At 45.4% G+C, this 16,255-nt stretch overlaps 1 long non-coding RNA gene across 1 annotated transcript; it reads left to right on the plus strand.

Moving 5' to 3' along the window:
• The first annotated feature begins 15,525 nt into the window (after positions 1 to 15,525).
• LOC133148395 (uncharacterized) lies at positions 15,526 to 16,037 on the plus strand. Its single transcript, XR_009712555.1, has 3 exons — positions 15,526 to 15,647; positions 15,718 to 15,837; positions 15,900 to 16,037. It is a non-coding gene; the product is annotated as an uncharacterized LOC133148395 (long non-coding RNA).
• The last annotated feature ends 218 nt before the right edge of the window (positions 16,038 to 16,255 follow it).

Below are 16,255 nucleotides of genomic sequence, written 5' to 3' on the forward strand. Positions count from 1 at the left end.
TCGCTCTCGCACACACGCAAACCGGATATCATACGGAGGCCGCCATTACAGATGCGCAGAACGGATGAGCAAGACACGTCAGCTATATAAAGAGCGAGAGTTCGGTTCTCTACCTAAATCCGTATTACAGGTAATATTTTATTTCACAACACTTTGCCTTGTTCCTTTCTTCTCTGCTGTTCACTTCAAACACGCTCCATGCGCACGGAGCGCGGTGGTGCGTTTATGGGCAGTCGGAGAAATCAACGCCAACAAAAAAATTTACATCCAGCCTAGTTAAGACCATACAGAAGACTATAAAAATGGGACCCATTGCCTCCCTGCGTGTGTGACGATCATTGGGACTTAAAAAAAAAAAAAAGAAAAAAAAAAAAAAATTATTTTTTTTTTTAAAAATTCATAAAAATTGGGTGCGTATTATACATGGGTACAAGCTTTTTTCCAGCATCAGCATGCCATTTTTAGGGGTGCGTACTATACATGGGGGCGCACTATACACGGAAAAAAACGGTATTAGGATCAGAATTTGGGGAACTGGCAGGTGAAGCTCCAGATTGGATCTTCTGCTCCCATCGTATTCAAGTTTGCTGCAGAATTCATCCGTTTGCTTACATAATCTTCCTGGGGGGCGTTTTCCAACTCCATTAGCTCCTGATACTCATCCAGCTGCTGGTGCATCCGCTCCCACATGTCGGCCATTTCTCGGTCTTTCTCCCTGAGGAGGCTACGCATGGTGTCCCCTCTTTGGAGACAGAGCCCACGGGGCCGTTTAATCCGGCCCGCCAAACCTGAATAAAGTGTATTATAAATGTTTGGGGGGGTCATTTTCCCTACAATTACTATGTTTCCCCAGTAGATGGGAAAGCGCCCGCCCGCCCGCGCATTTACTCCCGGGAGCCGTCAGAAAGCTCGGTGCACACTCTCAAGTACATGTGCGTACTCAGTAGTACGTAGTCATTTCATCTATCAGTGCCGAATTTTGAGTGTAGGCTGTGACGTCAATATTCTCGTAATTCGCGTGCTGTTTTCAGATACAGTTTTACGCTAAAGCCACCCACAAACCTTCCCCTGGAATCCTTCTATTAAAATGAGTCGCCCAAGAAAAAGCAAGGTGGACACAGTGCCGAGTGTTTAAAAGAGAGTGGCCAATTTGGCTCGACGTACGCGACGTGACGTTCAGCCACATGAACGTCAACAAAGCCAGTCACAGATCTAGGTTAACGGACCGACACCTCGGCTCTATCCTAAGAATTACCACAACAAATTTTACTCCAGACTATGATGCACTGGCAAAAAAGGGAAACCAACAATACTATTGATTTCTTTATTTAGATGTATTCTTTCACTGATTCTTCAAGATGATGTATTTGGTCAGAATGTTTGCCGTTGGATGTGATGTTGCCTCATTAGATAAACATATTTCATAAATCTGACCTGCAGGCGCTGAAGTGATGGAAAATGTTATACATCATAACAATGTCGTATTTAATAAGAATCACTGATAGTAGTTTTTTGGTGAAATATTTTTTTAATGCTGTTAATAAATGCATTTGTTTTCAAAAAATCCATGCTAAAAGTAAAAAGCTTTTATGCAATGACCTTTACATGTCATTTATATGACCTTTACACACAAACACTACATCCATCTGCTCCTGGTTCGGCCCCCCGGTCAAAATTTAGAACCCAATTCGGCCCGCAAGTCAAAAAGTTTGCCCGCCCCTGGACTATGGGATGGTTAACTGGAAGTCCAATGTTGAGCTGCAATTAGTCACGAGGAGGATTTTCCTTGGGGTGTGGCCCCAGCAGCAAAGCAATTATGTCAGCACTAATATCCAGCATCCATTTTGTTGTTGGCATATTTTTGATAAAATGGCCGGGCCTCACCTTGCTTTCAGCTCCTTGATTTCCTCCCTCAGCTTGCTCACCTCCAGCTCCAGACGTGCGCGCTCTTTGGCCTCAGAGTCCAGAGTCGCACGGGCATCCGCCAGCTCCGTCTCGAAAACGGCCTTCAGGCCCGTCAGCTGCCGGGACACCTCTGTTTCGGATTCAGTGATGCGCAAAAGCAAGCCGGCGTTCCCCACTTCCCGGGAACGGGCGTTGTCGACGTAAATGCCCAGAAGGTCGTTGAGCTTGCGGAGATCTTCCACCTCCTGGGAGAGGGCGTTGTTTGCACCTTGAGGAATGTTTTCTGGGGTCGCCATCTCGAGCTTGCTTCTGCTGATCCAGGAAAGACTCAGTGTCATGCATTACACCAATGCCTGATTGCACTTATCAAAGAAACTGCATAGAGGTTTCTTCAAAGTCAAACAAAGGTTCCTTTGTAAATACACATAAAAAAAAACAACTCACTCTTTGCAATGGTTCAAAGAAACTATGCAACGGATGGATCCTAAGGGCGGCTCGGTGGGGCACTGGGTAGCACGTCCGCCTCACAGTTAGGTGGGTGCTGGTTCGATTCCACCTCTGGCCCTACCTGTGTGGAGTTTCCTCCCTCAGCTTGCTCACCTCCAGCTGCAGACGGTCGTTGAGTAGGGGTGTAACGATACATCGATACGCATCGATTAATCCATATAATGCTCTACGATTTATTGGCATCGATGCTAAAGGTAAACATCGATTTATATCGCCGTGTTTGACCTCGGACATTAGACGCGACTTTATTTTGAAATCCAGTTCATTGTTGCTTGCTTCCTCTTTCCGGGAGCAGGGAAAACAGGGCTCGAAGCTTATTTTTTGCCCAAGTTGCCCTCGGGCAAGTTGGAGAAAATTTTACTTGCCCGAAACAAAATTTTACTTGCCCGAATTTTTTTGGAGTGGATTTTTACTTGCCCGACACATTTTTGCAATAAAAAAGACAACACTATAAGTTTTGCCTTCATATGCCTTCGTATCCGCCAACCGGAAACAAGCTCTGCTGGTGCGCAGGCGCAGAAGAGCCAGGGACGGGTGAGAGAGCATGCATTTAATTACGAAGCGCTTTGCCGTTATCAATGTATTGCAGACTTACACGAGAAACTAACCGCTCCCTAGAAAACAAAATGTCGGACCAGAAGCGGCAGAAGTTGCGAGAAATTATGCACAAAATCGTCTTTTTACAGCTTGAAAACATGGTATTATGGCAGGGCAAGTTCGGGCAAGTGAGGAAAAAATTCTACTTGCCCGTCTGCCATCGCTACTTGCCCCGGGCAATCGGGCAATCGTTAGTTTCGAGCCCTGGCTGAGCAGTGCGCGGCGTTGCTGCACGTGAAAGGGGAGTCGACAACTAGTACGCGGCTCCTGGGCTGGTGCTATGGCTAGTGTCCAAAAAGACGAGGAAATTGGCTCCCCTTTAGGCTTCAAGTCATTCGTTTGGAAGCACTTTGGATTCCAAAGAAAAGATGGCTCAACGAACAAGACACGTGCAGTTTGTAAATCCTGCCATGCGGTGATCAAATATTCAGGGAGCACAAATCTCGCCGCACATTTAAAGAAAAAACACGACATCAAAGTTCAGTGTTAAAGTAAGCAATTTGTATACTACAATACTCTTGTAATTTCCTAAATAAAGAGTTTGCAGTACCTTGTTGATTTTGCGTATGAATTGTTATAAATCAGGATATTGTTCTATAGTTTTTATTAAAAAAAATGTATACATCGATCGTAGAGGACTATATCGCGATATATCGTGAATGAATCGCAGCAGGCTTTAAGATATTGGCAAATATCGTATCGTAGTTCTTTATATCGATATTATATCGTATCGTGACAAAACCCGCGATTTACACCCCTATCGTCGAGGTTGCTGAGATCTTTCTTCTCCACCAATTTGTGCTTTTCAGCAATAACAACCTGCTTTGGCGATCTCCTCTGCCACGATAAAATTCGCTTTCACAGCAGCTTCACTTTGTGATTTTGAACGGGTGAAAAACGTCTGCTGGAATATCAGCTTCTTCTTTACCTTTTCTTTAACTCTTCTACCTTCTGTCATTCTGCTCTGCATTCAGGTCTTTCAGGTTATCCAGATGTTTTGTTTCATAGTGCCGTCTTAGATTAAAATCTTTCAATACAGCCACATTAGCGCCACACATGAGACAAACGGGCTTACCGGCAATGTCAGTAAACATATACTCAACCTTTTTAAAGGCTTTGTTTTCAGAATCAACTTTTCTCTTCGGCATCATGAGGGGCTAGCTTCGCAATAACTTGCAGCAACAAGCACTTGTCCTGATTGCCGCGGAAAAACGCTCGGCAAGGCAGCGAAAGCACTGCATTATGGGATCTGTAGTTTATTGTGTTATCATCGCTTCATATCGTCGGGCCATTAGTAACAATAATATAAAATGATCTCGCGGGCCTTGAGTTTGACACACATATGGTTTAGACTCTTTGCAAACGCTTTTCTTTATATCTTTAAGCTGTTTGACACTTTTACTTGCTTTCTATCAGAGTTGTTTTACTCCTGCTTCGGCAATGTTTCATTTCTACACCCAAGCGATCATTGAATTCATTTTTGTCCTATTTTTCGAATTTAGCAACTGTGTAACATTGCGGCTACTGCAAGACGTCAAAACGAAGGTATTAAGGTCATTTCAAGAAGACGTACCAGTTCGAACTTAAGACTCAAACTCAACGTTTGGGTTTAGTTAGCTTTTATCATGTGTTCAGGTTTTACATTTTAAGTTACATTTGTTTTATTTTACTTAATTTTATTGCACTATAGTGCAGTGCGGCACTGTACTTTATTTTTATCTTAACATGTAGTTTGCTTATGTGACCACACGGCGGCGCCTCTCACCCGCGCCAAGCTCTGATCAACTTTATTTGATGCTAGTTTCGAGCTTTACGTTATTCTTTGGAGAATAATTGAGCGGGTTAATGTCTGAAAGACAAAAACAGTTCATATTTTCTATTATTCTGTCTGCAGTTGGAACATTGCAGCACTTGACATGTTGGAGTTCAATGCCCCTCATCGGCCATTTAAATCCACTTGTGAAAAAATAAAAAATGTTGCCATTCTTTTTAATCTGCAAAAAAAAAAAAAAAAAAAGAACAATTCCAATAATGTTATTGATCATATATTGCCTGATTTGAACCTTGTCTCCTGAATATTACCGTTTTTTTCCGTGTATAGTGCGCAAAATTTAACGAATTTATTGTCCTAAAATCTGGGGTGCGCATTATACATGGGTACAAAAAATTTTTGATTTTTTTTTTTTAATTTTTTTTTTTTTTTTTTTTTTAGAAAACAAAACCAACAACAGGACTGACCGACAAAGTCGTGGAACAAAAAGACAGGGGGACATTACCAAAGACAGGAACAGAAAGCAAACAGACATCATGACAGTAACACATGCAATGATCCGACGGTGAGCGAGGGGCAGACAGGACTTAAATACAAAACACGTTACATCGATTGAGGTGACACAGGAAGAGAGGGGCGACGCGAACAGAAACTATGGCAACCTAGACACATAGCAAAACTGGGGACGAGACGTGACAAATGTCCCTCGAAATGAAACTTGAAATCACCAAGTTTTGGTTTCCAAGGGTGTTTTTATTCCTCTTCAACGTCTCTCCCATACAGAGCCGCCTTTTTCACGTCCGCACGCCTCTTTCCCGTGCGCGCACGGAGCGCGGTGGTGCGTTTATGGGCAGTCGGAGAAATCAACGCCAACAAAAAAGATTACATCCAGCCTAGTTAAGACCATACCAAAGACTATAAAAATGGGACCCATTGCCTCCCTGCGTGTGTGACGATCATTGTCAGGTTTATTTCGCTGACTGAATAAGTGAATAGAAGAGCAACAGCAAACAAACCACAAGTGAGACAGAATATTAAGTCTTTTCTCGCGAGGAGTGCAGTACAGATAGCTTGAGACAATCTCTACACACACTAAAAATCTGTAGGCACTCCCGCTCTTTTTATTTGGATTTGCCCTACCCACAGTGTGAGACACTAGGTGTTTACATACTGATAAGAACATCTGGGAAGAGGAGTTTGAGTGGACTGGATACAGAAGAAAAACCCTTTGACCTCTAGTTAAAACATAGCAAGGGAAGTTTTACGACATTGTGTAGGATGCAACAAGCTAAGTTATTTATTACTGGTTATATACATTCCAACCTAATCCTACGATAAAGATAGTTAGGAAAACCCTGACTTTAATGGTCACTTGGAGGTTCATCTGGGGTGCAGGACAGCAATGAGGCATGTTGTCTAACAAAGTGGTCTTTGTTAGAAAGGAACTGTCCTTCTGTGGTACATCATAAAAACAGCAAGGCCAAACAGCAAGCATATATTGCAGTAATATTGCAGTAAGGCATTGAGTAGAGAACGCATGATAACATATATATACATTTTTCTAACAATCATTGGGACTTAAAAATAAATAAATAAAATAAATAAATCATAAAGAAAAATTCATAAAAATTGGGTGCATATTATACATGGGTACAGGCTTTTTTTCAGCATCAGCATGCCATTTTTAGGGTGCGTATTATACATGGGGGCGCACTATACACGGAAAAAAACGGTAATTCAGGAGGCAAGGTTGAAATCTTCTTTGCGAGTTGCATACTTTGGATCCGAATCTGACGTGGGGCCGTGGTACTAGTGGTGCGCGGGGCGTGGAATCACGAAAGGGCTGAACTGGAAGGCTTGGAACCGCCTCCCAAAGAAAAAGGATGCAACTTGCAACTATTTGAACCTTTTTTTTCCCCATTGAATCCTTTCAATGTGTTAGGCTACGGATTTTAGTTATTGATCTGACTCCAAATTGCGATCAACACTTAACACAAGAGTTGTTATGTCCAAATCCACACAATGTCGCACCTAACAATTTTGCGAGTTCGTTCGGTCAAAGAGAAGACCAGTAGATCAATTAGGCCGAATTGACCAATTGTGTAATCCTGACAAAGCAAGCTAATACAGGCGCCTGGGTCTCGGGTCCTTAACACAAAAAACTTGTGTGCCTTCTGTGACCATCAAAAGACAACACATTCTTCTGGGTTGCCCAGTTTTAAAGAAACATAATATGAATATTCAAGCATGCAAAATATTGTGTGGTGATTGGTCGATGGTTGATGGCCAGCTCCTCCTCGTTTGGGTTTTCCCCTGCTCAGCACAGGTGTCTGGACCACGACGAGTTGTTATTCGCGTTCCCCGTCGGCCTTGAGATGTCCTCCCTGTCTGGACATCCTGTTCCACAATACTTTGAAGAAAACAAATTCATGTAGTCTGCACATCCCTTTCCACTTATTAATCGACCACACTACTACTAGAAATTATATTGATATGACTCTTTGTTTGATCATCTGCCCTCTGGGAAGAGGTACAGGAGCCTGCGCTCCCGCACCACCAGACTCACCAACAGCTAGATAATCTTTGGGAACAACCGGATGTTATTCTGCCGGTCAGTATCACTGCGCATGCGCTAGCAAACTCGATCGCAAAGAAATGTTTCGGATTTGTGTAGGGTACATTGTGACAGCAAACGAGCAGGTGATCGAGCAAGTGTCTGATACAACAGCATTGTGTTCGTATGGAGCGTGTTTGAAGTGAACACCAGAGAAGAAAGCGTATCTGTAATGGCGGCCTCCGGATCATATCCGGATTAAAAAAAATATATGTATTTATTTGTACCCATGTATAATGCGCACCCCAGATTTTAGGACAATAAATTAGTTAAATTTTGCGCATTATACATGGAAAAAAAACGGTACTTGTATTTCTTCTGCAGACAAGAGGAAGCCCAGCGCATTGATGAGGAGCTCTTCAGTGAGTACGGCTTCAGTGTGGACCAGCTGATGGAGCTCGCAGGGCTCAGTTGTGGTACCACCATCACAAGAGTGAACCACACTGTCCTTCCAGAATGATCATAATGTGAATCTAAGCATCTTCTGCTATTCCTCCCCCGGTTGGGGAGCGTCGGAAGTGGTGTGCGAGGAGGCTGAAGCCAACTCAGCTCGCCCGGCCGTGCCTTCCATTCTTCTGGCGAATATTCGATCGCTGGACAACAACATGGTTGACATTCGCCTGCTGAGATCTACGAACCGGACAGTGCGTAACTGCTGTGTGCTCGTGTTCACTGGGACTTGGTTGACCGTCAACATTCCGGACTCTGCTGTACATCTGGAGCGGCTAGCGGGCGGACCGGGCCATTGTACGAGGGGGAACATCGCGAGAAGGTGGAATGCGCGTCTACATCCGTGATGAATGGTGCCGGGACTCTGTAGTGGGATGCAAGCACTGCTCGCCACTGGCGGAGTTTGTGATCTCCAGGCTGTTGGGGTCCTGAACTCCTTCCCCTTCTGAGTGGCGTCCTGTTAGAGTTAGGGTTAGGGTGCGAAAGGGACTCCAGTCGGATCCGGGTCTGTTGGAGCTCCTCGTGTGCCGTGCAGCTGAAATTGATCTCAACAGGTTAGTCGTTACTGGAAAATGTGTAAATTTTGTAAGATGTGCGATGTTCCACTGTGACACATCCACTGACCTCATCTCCTTTATTGCTGAGTCGGACATATTTGCCGTCCTGCCCCACCTCATCCACGGTGACCTGCCCGCTAGCAGAGGCCTGCTGGGTGATGGGAGTACGAGTCACAGCGCTTCCGGCGAAGCTCGAAGCCTCGCTGTCCGTGTCGTTGGGACGCTTCCTCTTCCCGCTGGCCGACGTGGTCGAGCGTACCGTGCGGACAAACGTGGAGACATTAATTGCTATGAGAGGAAAAGTTGTGGTATGTTTGTAAGCCACACACACCTCTCCTCCTCGCTGTCAAGCACCTACCTGTAGGCAATTATCTCCATATCCAGCGCTAGCTTGACATCCATTAGCTCCTGATACTCATCCAGCTCCTGTAGGCACTTATCTCCAGATCCAACGCTAGCTTGAAATCCATTAGCTCCTGATACTTATCCAGCTTCTGCTCTAACCGCTCCCTCATGTCGACCATTTCTCGGTCTTTCTCCCCGAAGAGGTCTCTCTTTGGAGACAGAGCCTCCTCCAGATCTTTCACTTTTGCATCACGGGCTGCAAGCTGGTGTCAACACAGACTTTTTAAACTTTTGCAGCTGAGACAGATTCTAAGGTCAAAATGATAAATGGTTACCTCTTTTTGAATGTAGAGTTTAATTTGAAGTTCATGCCGGCTTCCCATCTTCATCAAGGCGTCGGGCAGTTTGCTTTCATAATCTTCCTGGGGGGCGTTTTCCAACTCCATTAGCTCCTGATACTCATCCAGCTGCTGGTGCATCCGCTCCCGCATGTCGGCCATTTCTCGGTCTTTCTCCCCGAGGGGGCTATACATGGTGTCCCCTCTTTGGAGACAGAGCCTCCTCCAGATCCTTCAATTTTGCATCACGGGCTGCAAGCTAGTGTCAACACAGACGTTTTAAGCTTTTGCAGCTGAGACAGATTCTGAGGTCCAAATGATAAATGGTTCCCTCTTTTTGAATGTAGAGTTTAATTTGAAGTTCATGCTGGCTTCGCATCTTCATCAAGGCGTCGGGCAGTTTGCTTTCATAAACTTCCTGGGGGGCGTTTTCCAACTCAATTAGCTCCTGATACTCATCCAGCTGCTGGTGCATCCGCTCCCGCATGTCGGCCATTTCTCGGTCTTTCTCCCCGAGGAGGCTACGCATGGTGTTCCCTCTTTGGAGACAGACCCTCCTCCAGATCTTTCACTTTTGCATCACGGGCTGCAAGCTAGTGTCAACACAGACTTTTTAGACTTTTGCAGATGAGACAGATCCTAAGGTCCAAATGATAAATGGTTATCTCTTTTTGAATGTAGAGTTTAATTTGAAGTTCATGCTGGCTTCGCAACTCCATCAAGGCGTCGGGCAGTTTGCGTTCATAATCTTCCTGGGGGGCGTTTTCCAACTCCATTAGCTCCTGATACTCCTCCAGCTGCTGGTGCATCCGCTCCCGCATGTCGGCCATTTCTCGGTCTTTCTCCCCGAGGATGCTACACATGGTGTCCCCTCTTTGGAGACAGAGCCTCCTCCAGATCTTTCACTTTTGCATCACGGGCTGCAAGCTAGTGTCAACACAGACTTTTTAGACTTTTGCAGCTGAGACAGATTCTATGGTCCAAATGATAAATGGTTATCTCTTTTTGAAGGTAGAGTTTAATTTGAAGTTCATGCTGGCTTCGCATCTTCATCAAGGCGTCGGGCAGTTTGCTTTCATAATCTTCCTGGGGGGCGTTTTCCAACTCCATTAGGTCCTGATACTCATCCAGCTGCTGGTGCATCCGCTCCCGCATGTCGGCCATTTCTCGGTCTTTCTCCCCGAGGAGGCTACGCATGGTGTCCCCTCTTTGGAGACAGAGCCTCCTCCAGATCTTTCACTTTTGCATCACGGGCTTTAAGCTAGTGTCAACAGACTTTTTAAACTTTTGCAGCTGAGACAGATTCTAAGGTCCAAATGATAAATGGTTATCTCTTTTTGAAGGTAGAGTTTAATTTGAAGTTCATGCTGGCTTCGCATCGTCATCAAGGCGTCGGGCAGTTTGCGTTCATAATCTTCCTGGGGGGCGTTTTCCAACTCCATTAGCTCCTGATACTCCTCCAGCTGCTGGTGCATCCGCTCCCGCATGTCGGCCATTTCTCGGTCTTTCTCCCCGAGGATGCTACACATGGTGTCCCCTCTTTGGAGACAGAGCCTCCTCCAGATCTTTCACTTTTGCATCACGGGCTGCAAGCTAGTGTCAACACAGACTTTTTAGACTTTTGCAGCTGAGACAGATTCTATGGTCCAAATGATAAATGGTTATCTCTTTTTGAAGGTAGAGTTTAATTTGAAGTTCATGCTGGCTTCGCATCTTCATCAAGGCGTCGGGCAGTTTGCTTTCATAATCTTCCTGGGGGGCGTTTTCCAACTCCATTAGGTCCTGATACTCATCCAGCTGCTGGTGCATCCGCTCCCGCATGTCGGCCATTTCTCGGTCTTTCTCCCCGAGGAGGCTACGCATGGTGTCCCCTCTTTGGAGACAGAGCCTCCTCCAGATCTTTCACTTTTGCATCACGGGCTGCAAGCTAGTGTCAACAGACTTTTTAAACTTTTGCAGCTGAGACAGATTCTAAGGTCCAAATGATAAATGGTTATCTCTTTTTGAAGGTAGAGTTTAATTTGAAGTTCATGCTGGCTTCGCATCGTCATCAAGGCGTCGGGCAGTTTGCTTTCATAATCTTCCTGGAGGGCGTTTTCCAACTCCATTAGCTCCTGATACTCATCCAGCTGCTGGTTCATCCGCTCCCGCATGTCGGCCATTTCTCGGTCTTTCTCCCCGAGGAGGCTACGCATGGTGTCCCCTCTTTGGAGACAGAGCCTCCTCCAGATCTTTCACTTTTGCATCACGGGCTGCAAGCTAGTGTCAACACAGACTTTTTAGACTTTTGCAGATGAGACAGATTCTAAGGTCCAAATGATAAATGGTTACCTCTTTTTGAATGTAGAGTTTAATTTGAAGTTCATGCCGGCTTCCCATCTTTATCAAGGCGTCGGGCAGTTTGCTTTCATAATCTTCCTGGGGGGCGTTCTCCAACTCCATTAGCTCCTGATACTCATCCAGCTGCTGGTGCATCCGCTCCCGCATGTCGGCCATTTCTCGGTCTTTCTCCCCGAGGAGGCTACGCATGGTGTCCCCTCTTTGGAGACAGAGCCTCCTCCAGATCTTTCACTTTTGCATCACGGGCTGCAAGCTAGTGTCAACAGACTTTTTAAACTTTTGCAGCTGAGACAGATTCTAAGGTCCAAATAATAAATGGTTACCTCTTTTTGAAGGTAGAGTTTAATTTGAAGTTCATGCTGGCTTCTCATCTTCATCAAGGCGTCGGGCAGTTTGCTTACATAATCTTCCTGGGGGGCGTTTTCCAACTCCATTAGCTCCTGATACTCATCCAGCTGCTGGTGCATCCGCTCCCACATGTCGGCCATTTCTCGGTCTTTCTCCCTGAGGAGGCTACGCATGGTGTCCCCTCTTTGGAGACAGAGCCTCGTCCAGATCTTTCACTTTTGCATCACGGGCTGCAAGCTAGTGTCAACACAGACTTTTTAAACTTTTGCAGCTGAGACAGATTCTAAGGTCCAAATGATAAATGGTTACCTCTTTTTGAAGGTAGAGTTTAATTTGAAGTTCATGCTGGCTTTGCATCTTCATCAAGGCTTCGGGCAGTTTACTTTCATAATCTTCCTGGGGGGCGTTTTCAAAATCCACCATGCGAGACTCGTGCCGGCGTTTGACCTTGCGCAACTCCTACGTGAGACGTGAGAATGACTCAGCTTTATTCTCATGAATTAAAAATAAGCGATAGTGATGATAATCGTGTAATAAACTGGGAATATGGAAAATGAATGGACGCAGTCAAATGTGCTATTTATGTTGATATGCGACTATGGCAGACATGGGCAAACTACGGCCCGCGGGCCACATCCGGTCCACGGGGCCGTTTAATCCGGCCCGCCAAACCTGAATAAAGTGTATTATAAATGTTTGGGGGGGTCATTTTCCCTACAATTACTATGTTTCCCCAGTAGATGGGAAAGCGCCCGCCCGCCCGCGCATTTACTCCCGGGAGCCGTCAGAAAGCTCGGTGCACACTCACAAGTACATGTGCGTACTCATTAGTACGTAGTCATTTCATCTATCAGTGCCGAATTTTGAGTGTAGGCTGCGACGTCAATATTCTCGTAATTCGCGTGCTGAGTTTTCAGATACAGTTTTACGCTAAAGCCACCCACAAACCTTCCCCTGGAATCCTTCTATTAAAATGAGTCCAGGGCTCGAAGCTTATTTTTTGCCCAAGTTGCCCTCGGGCAAGTTGGAGAAAATTTTACTTGCCCGAAACAAAATTTTACTTGCCCGAATTTTTTTGGAGTGGATTTTTACTTGCCCGACACATTTTTGCAATAAAAAAGACAACACTATAAGTTTTGCCTTCATATGCCTTCGTATCCGCCAACCGGAAACAAGCTCTGCTGGTGCGCAGGCGCAGAAGAGCCAGGGACGGGTGAGAGAGCATGCATTTAATTACGAAGCGCTTTGCCGTTATCAATGTATTGCAGACTTACACGAGAAACTAACCGCTCCCTAGAAAACAAAATGTCGGACCAGAAGCGGCAGAAGTTGCGAGAAATTATGCACAAAATCGTCTTTTTACAGCTTGAAAACATGGTATTATGGCAGGGCAAGTTCGGGCAAGTGAGGAAAAAATTCTACTTGCCCGTCTGCCATCGCTACTTGCCCCGGGCAATCGGGCAATCGTTAGTTTCGAGCCCTGCACGAAGAAAGAATCCGATCTGGCGAAAGCCCGTGCGGCTCTGGACTCAGAGGCCACAGAGCGTGAACGTCTGCAGGTGAAGTTGTCCAAGCTGAAGATTGATTTTGACGAGCTGGAAGCAAGGTGAGGCCCGCCTGGCCATTTTATCAAAAATATGCCAACAACAAAATGGATAGTGGATATTAGTGCTGACACAATTGCTTTGCTGCTGGGGCCACACCCCAAGGAAAATCCTCCTCGTGACTAATTGCAGCTCAATTGGACTTTCAGTTAACCATCCCATATGTGGGACTCACGATGGGATCACCGGTGTTTGAGTGATGTTCCAGTTATTTATTTTCTTTCTGTGTGTTCGCAATTGTCATGGTGATAATACTAGCCAACTTACATTGGCTCCCGGTCCATTTAAGATGTGACTTCAAGGTTCTTCTACTAACCTATAAATCGCTGCATGGCTTAGCGCCTTCATATCTCGTCGACCTAGTTGTTCCTTATGTTCCGTCTCGTAACCTTCGTTCGCAAAACGCTACCCTTTTAGCGACACCGAGGGCCAAGAAAATGTCTGCAGGCTCTAGAGCATTTTCTATTCGGGCTCCAGAGCTTTGGAATGCCCTACCAATGGATATTAGGACTGCTACCTCAGTAGAAACATTTAAGACACGTTTAAAGACACATTTCTATGACATGGCCTTTAACTAACCTGTAGTGGCCGATTCGGCTGGAGTTTGTTTTCTCTCCCTCTCCAGCCCCTCCCTCCCCCCTCCCCGGCCGGGGAGGTGGTTAGGTGGCACCCATGCTGACAGCGGCTTTCTGGATTCTCGTGGGCCAATTCAGGATGGGGGAACTGCAGCTCAACCTCCTCGAACACACTGCCAGGACAATTGAGGGCTCCTTCGGCAGCCCTCTGCTATGACATGGACATCCACTTTTTATTTAATTGATTTTCATGTTGTATCATTTGTGCCCTCTCTGCATCCATTTCAACCTGGTGATCCTGAAAGGGGGATCCTTCCATCTGTGGTCCCTTCTCAAGGTTTCTCATTTTCCCCTGGTAGGGGTTTTTAAGTTTTTCCTTGCCCTTTTGGGAGCTTAAGATCAGGGGATGCTTTGAGAATAATTGTCAATTTCTGTCTATGTGAAGCCCTTTGAGACTGCTTGTGATTTAGGGCTATACAAATAAACTTGACTTGACTTGATTGTTCTGGTGTTTTTTTAACTCGGCTGTATGTATTTGTTTGTTCACGCTGATTTCTCCGACTGCCCGAAATTTTCCATATTCTCAGTTTATGTGTATATCTGTCATCACAGGGACACGAAGAAAGAATCCAATCTGGCGAAAGCCCGTGCGGCTCTGGACTCAGAGGCCACAGAGCGTGAACGTCTGCAGGTGAAGTTGTCCAAGCTGAAGATTGATTTTGACGAGCTGGAAGCAAGGTGAGGCCATTTTATCAAAAATATGCCAACAACAAAATGGATAGTGGATATTAGTGCTGACATAATTGCTTTGCTGCTGGGGCCACACCCCAAGGAAAATCCTCCTCGTGACTAATTGCAGCTCAATTGGACTTTCAGTTAACCATCCCATAGTCGCACATCAATATAAATAGCGCATTTGACTGCGTCGAGGGTTTAATACTGTTTTTGCTCAGGAAGTCGCATCACATTCAAATCCTTAAAGATGAGCTGGAGTTTGAAAAGAAGCTGCATTCCGCGGTCGGTAATTACCATCACTATCGCTTATTTAATTAATGAAAATAAAGCTGAGTCATTCTCACGTCTCACGTAGGACTTGCGCATGGTCCAAAGCCAGCACGAGTCTCGCATGGTGGAGTTGGAAGCCGGCCAAAAAGTGAAAGATCTGGAGGAGGCTCTGTCTACAGAGAGGGAGCGGACCCAGAACAAGGAGGAGAGGTCTTTTTACAGCTTTAGAACATACCACAACGTTTGCTCTCATAGCAATTAATGTCTCCACGTTTGTCCCCAGGGTACGCCAAACCATGTCGGCCAGCAAAAAGAGGAAACGTCCGAAGGACAGCGAGGGTTTGAGCTCGGGCGGATGCAATGTGCCTCGTCCTAAAATCGCCCAGCAGGTCACTGTGGATGAGCAGCAGGTCACTGTGGATGAGCAGCAGGTCACTCTGGATGAGGTGGACTCGTACGGCAAATATGTCAGACTCCGCAATACAGTTGATGAGGTCAGTGGATGTGTCACAGGGGAACATCTTACGAAATTTGCACATTTTCCAGTAACGACTAACCTGTTGAGATCAATTTCAACTATTAGGATCAGAATTTGGGGAACTGGCAGGTGAAGCTCCAGATTGGATCTTCTGCTCCCATCGTATTCAAGTTTGCCGCAGAATTCATCCTGAAGGCCCACGAGAGTGTCACGGTAATCAATCTTATCTGGAAGATCTCAGATACAAGGTGCTCAATATTTCAATGACCTTTACATGCATCAGATCTGGGCGGCTGACGCTGGCCGAAACCACAATCCTCCCTCTGATCTAGTCTGGGAGACACAGTCCAACTGGGGACCCGTAGGCCAGGTCCACTTTACCTTGATCAACGCCAATGGAGAGGTGACACATCTTTCAAGCGACAAGAAGCAATATTTCTCTTTTGACGTCCGTTTTTCTTCCAGGAAATAAGGATGAGCAAAGCCACTGGCGCACGTTTGGAAGATGATGATGGAAATTCCACTTCCACCGTGGGATAGAGGAAATGGAATTTCGGTTTCTTGTGTGTCTTGACATATGAAGGGATTGACAATAAAGCAGACTTTGACTTTTGACATGGTCACATTATAAAAATATTGTATAACAATACAATTAAATGGGCTTTTTTTTAATAAAATCTGCTCCGACCTGTTGTGAAATTTAATTGAAATAATTGAAATAAAGTTGTTGTTCTTTAAAAATGATTAAATTCGTCTTTTTTCATTCTGTGTAATTGCATTCTGCTGTATGCACCAAAAAAAAAAAGAGTGTAATATCGGTT

The sequence above is a fragment of the Syngnathus typhle genome, unplaced genomic scaffold, assembly GCF_033458585.1.
Source record: "Syngnathus typhle isolate RoL2023-S1 ecotype Sweden unplaced genomic scaffold, RoL_Styp_1.0 HiC_scaffold_82, whole genome shotgun sequence".
NCBI classification, from domain to species: domain Eukaryota; kingdom Metazoa; phylum Chordata; class Actinopteri; order Syngnathiformes; family Syngnathidae; genus Syngnathus; species Syngnathus typhle.